We start from the raw sequence: 5,339 nt of genomic DNA on the forward strand, positions 1-5,339 counted from the left end.
CTAGCTGTTTGTTTTAACCACGGACAGTAAAGAGAGGCATGGGTTTATTTGAAGCCTAAGTATCACTTTGTATTTCTAAGGGAATTAGGGTATATCTAACAATTATAAATCAGTTTTTAAATTAGATTGCAAGTCTGACATAAAAATAACTGGAAGTTACATGTAATACCTGCACTGTGTTCAGATAAGAAAATTAATTGCATTAAAATGCCAATAAGCACATATCAGATGGTGTCAGTGCTGGCTCAGATTTTAAACAGCTATCAGTGGCAAGCTGGTATAGACATGAGCTTACTTGGATTTATTTTATTTTTTTTTAATTATTAAAAGGTACTTCAGAACATTCAGTCCACAGAGAGAGGAACACAGACTGGATGTCTCACATAAAGTAAAAATTATATGCTAGAAATTTGTGATTCTGAAGAAGTTTTAAAGGACAAAACTGTCAGTAAAGGACAGAACTACTGTTATGAAGGAGTTACATCAGCTTGATGCCTTACTTAAAAGAGGAATACTCAGGATCAGTAGAGAGGTGATATTTACTTCTCATGTGGCTGATGCTGGAATAATGCCTAAGTTCTGATCTCTCTTTATTGAAAAATTGAAATGGGTTACCAAAAGGAAAAAAAAAAATCACTCCAAGGGATGGAGTGTTCAAGACTATGAACCTTATCCAAAGAATGTTATTTATAATTACACAGTTACCATAAGGATACACCAGGAAACAACTTGCTTTTTGACACAGAAATGGTACTAAGAGCTTCAAACTCCAACTGGAAACGAGACAGCATTTTCAGTAGTTGAGCGTAAGAGCACTGAAAGATGCTCCAATGGAGGAAGGTGGGATCTCCTACTGCTACTGTGGGCAAGGAGGCTCTCTCAGAAGCTATTCCACTTGCTCAAAATGGAGCTTCCCCACAGTTTTTCTGCAACCTCAACTTAATATTAATTCCATCTTAATAATTATTATTTGTGAAAGTGATATGGCTACAAGATATGAACACAGTTCATTACTTTCCCACTTTTTGTTACTGTTATGTATATCTGTATATTTGCATCTAGCCTGCACAGGTGGCTTCTGTTAAAACTTCACTCTCCATTCATGGATGTTTTAGTTTTAGCTTTTAATTTAGTTTCATGTTGTAAAGTGCATAATATACGCTTTCCCCTATAATATTATTTCTTTCAAAATATGACAAACAGAGGAACTCAATAGAGTTTGAGAGAAAATCAGAATCAATTTTTGGCAACTTTGGACCCTGAATTTGTAAGTACATTTGTCTATCAACAGCACTGGGAAGCCGACTAGGGCAGCCTGTTAATAGATCTGCAACCTTGAGAAGTTTTTTTGAGAGTGTAGTACAGAAAAGTGGTAGATATGCTAAAGTTTGTTTCTTTATACCATTTTTAGTAACATACAAATGCAACCAAACAACTTTATTCTTGTAACATAGTCCTACTTGTCTTAAGTGGTGCAGGAAAGTCCCTCTGTTGCCTTCCATTTAAACCACCACAGATCTGGAAGAACTGCAAAGCTCTAACTCTGTAATAATGTTTCTTTTCAAGACTGCTTTTTTTTTTTGTCAATTCTAACTAAGCTACACTGAAGAGGTGGGTGTTTTTCTTTGCTATTTCTTTCTAGATGGCTGCGAAAACCCAGGCAGCTACTAACTATATATGAATCTAAAGATTTGGCAAGTGAGAAGGACTGGTAGAATGAATTTCTGCAGAATTTGTGCTTTAATTGTGTGCTGGTTTTGTCTGGGATAGAGTAAATTTTCTTCATAGTAGCTAGCATGGGGCCGTGGTTTGGATTTGTGCTGAAAACAGTGTTGGTAATGGTGAGATGTTTTGGTCCCTGCTGAGCAGTGCTTACCCAGAGCCAAGGGCTGTTCTGCTCCTCACCCCACCCCACCAGCGAGGAGGCTGGGGGGGCACAAGGAGTTGGAGGGGACACAGCCGGGACAGCCGACCCCAACTGACCGAGGGATATCCCAGACCACAGGACGTCATGATCAGTGTATGAAGCTGGGAAAGAAGAAGGAAGGGGGGACGTTGGGAGTGATGGCGTTTGTCTTCCCAAGTCACCATTAGGCGTGATGGAGCCCTGCTGTCCTGGAGATGGCTGAACACCTGCCTGCCCGTGGGGAGTGGGGAATGGATTCCTTGGTTTGCTTTGCTTGTGTGTGCAGGTTTTGCTTTACCTATTAAACTGTCTTTATCTCAACCCACGAGTTTTCTCACTTTTGCCTTTCCAATTCTCTCCCCCATCCCACCTGGGGGGAGTGAGTGAGTGGTTGTGTGGGGCTTAGTTGCTGGAAGAGGACAGTTCCTGCAGATGAAGTGTTGAGGATTTCTTGGCTGGGCAAAGGAATGTGAGCAATCCAGCCGCTAGGTGGGAAGGAAGCATAAGTTTACAAAACACTGGAGCAGACAAGGATGCTGTGTCCTTGTACGCTGGGAAAAAGGAAGATAAGAAGAGCCTGACAAACAACACCTGGATGCTGAAGAATGAGATAAGTGACTGCTGGACACCTCATGAAGAAGCTTGCTCAGCCAATAGAGAATAAGATAGTGTCGCGTGAAACGGGGTATTGTACCAATTAGAGTATTGTATAAGGCGCGTGCCCAAGCGCATAAGGTATATAACTGTATCAAACGTTGTAGTAAATGGACTTCACTTGATCACATTGGTCTGTGTGTGATGTCCCTCCGCAACAGTGAAGCTCCATCCTCATTCTGGTCAGCTGCAATGAATGCCTGGTGCCTTTCCCCTTTCCTCAGCTGAATTCCTTTGCCTTTAAAAAATTCCCACTGCTGTCTCTATTAGGAGGAAGAGACATCAACGATGTGCATGAAGAGACAGAATATGAAATGACAAGAGGAGTGGAAAAAAGATTGTGCAGCACCCTTATCTACGCTTGGAGTTTGTGCACCTGCAGTTCCACACGTCATTGGGAAGGAACACTACATTTCTTCCGCTGCAATCTCAGCCACATTGCTATTACTGAATAGTCATTAATTCTGCATTTTCACTAATAATAAGTGTTAGAAATGAAATTAAGAATCTTGAGAAAATGCCACAATTCCGTTTCATTAGTCTAGCTGTGGTTTGTTTTTGTTTGGCCTCTTCTGCATTTTGTATAAAAGCTCTAAAATCTTTCCTTAAAGGACAAAGCACAAGAGATGTGGCAGAAGTGGGGTATGGGCTACTTGCAGCTTCTTTCTTGTACAGAGAATGTGAATGCCTTTTTTTTTTTTTTTAAGGTTAAGAAAAATGAACAAAAGCCTGAGTCATTCTGCCTTTTCAACAGCAGTGGAATTAGCAGGAGATGGGAGGTACCCAACTTGCCATTGTGTTTATTCACTTTTCTGATCATAATAATGATGATGCATAAGCGTCAGTTCTCTATTTTTGCGATGAAGAGGACAGCATTGATAGCTTTTATGACTGTTGCTGGAGAGAGACAGTACTGTCCAAGATCACAGTCCTGCCTGGAAAGAAATAGATTAAAAACAGTGGTTTCACAGATGCCCTTACTTGCACACGACCTGCATTCTAGTGCAAGAAGACAAATGGATATGAACCATGTAGAGAGGCTGATGGTAAAGAGTAAGTGCCAGAGCACTAGCAAAGATCCACTATAACATTTGAAGGTGGGTATTGCAGCAGTGTCCTGGTTTCAGCTGGGACAGAGTTAATTGTCTTCCTAGTAGCTGGTACAGTGCTATGTTTTTGAGTTAGGTATGAGAAGAATGTTGATGACACTGATGTTTTAGTTGTTGCTAAGTAATGTTTAGTCTGAATTCAAAGATTTTTCAGCTTCTGATGCCCAGCCAGCGAGAAAACTGGAGGGGCACAAGAAGTTGGCACAGGACACAGCCAGGGCAACTGACCAAAAGTGGCCAAAGGAATATTCCACAGCATGTGACGTCACATCTAGTATATAAACTGGGGGGAATGGGGGCAGGGGGATCGCCGCTCGGGGACTAACTGGGTGTCGATCGGTGGGTGGTGAGCAATTGCACTGCGCATCATTTGTATATTCCATTTCTTTTATTATTACTTTTGTCATTTTATTAGTGTTATCATTATTGGTTTCTTCTTTTCTGTTCTATTAAACCGTTCTTATCTCAACCCACGAGTTTTACTTCTCTTCCCGATTTTCTCCCCCATCCCACTGGGGGGGGGGGGGGTGAGTGAGTGGCTGCGTGGTGCTTAGTTGCTGGCTGGGGTTAAACCACGACAAGCACGCTGGTGGTGTCATTGGATAGGTGTGTGAGACTTGTTCCCTAGTACTGGATTGAAAAATTAAGTCATGTCATTCATTACAGCACTTGATTGCCACGAAGATGATTAAAAGCGATGAAGAAGGTAGAGAGACTGGAGCATGTAACATATGAGAAGAGACTAAGGGAGCTGTGATCGCTTAGCCTAGGGAAGGCTCAGGGTGCTCTTACCAATGTGTATGAATAACTGATGGTGGGAGTAAAGAAGGTGGAGCGAAATTCTTCTCAGTTGTGTCCAGTGGCAGGACAAGAGGCAATGGGCACAAACTGAAGTAACAGGAACTCCCATTAAACATGAGACAAATAGTTTTTTTGCAGTGAGAGTGATCAAACACCAGGACAGGTTGGTTGCCCAGAGAGGTTGTGGAGCCTCCATCCTTGGAGATACTGAAGACAACTCATGTCCTGAGCAACATGCTCTAGCTGACCCGGCTTCAGCAGGCCTAGATGATCTCAGGGTGTCCTACAAAAAGGCCTCTTAAGTTTTAAGAAGCTGCGGTTCATAGGGATGGAAATGGTCCAAGAGGCCACACGATCCCCGTAGATTTAAGGTACTGCCCTTCACCTCCTGTCAGCTGAGAGCACCTCTCACAACCGGCCGAGGGCCCCACTTGCAAGGGCTCCCCATGGTGGGGGGCCCTGGGCCTACCCATACGCAACCGGGCTGGCCCCTCCATTTCCAGCGGGGGCAGGCCATCCTTCTCCGCTCTCCTCACCCTCCAAAATTAATGTTCCCCCTTGTTCCTTGGGCGTGCTCCTGCCAGGCAAGAGATGCACGGGGATTACTCCCACCTGGTGCTCTGCCCCTGCCAGAAGCCGTGCAGCTCCCTGCTCTCTTACGCCCGCAGATGCTCCCGCTGGCCCGGGGCGGGACGCGAACCTCTGTCCCTCCGGGCTGGACGCCTCACGGCGCAGAGCCCTACCCGCTCCGCTAGCCCGCACCTGCGGCCACCCGCGGGGCCGCTCCCGCCCACGCTGCCCATTAGCCCGGGCGCGTCACGTGACCGTGCCATGCCGCCCGGGCGGGCTGGGTTGCCGCGGCTGCTGCT

This window comes from Haliaeetus albicilla, chromosome 17 (assembly GCF_947461875.1).
Source record: "Haliaeetus albicilla chromosome 17, bHalAlb1.1, whole genome shotgun sequence".
Lineage (NCBI taxonomy): Eukaryota > Metazoa > Chordata > Aves > Accipitriformes > Accipitridae > Haliaeetus > Haliaeetus albicilla.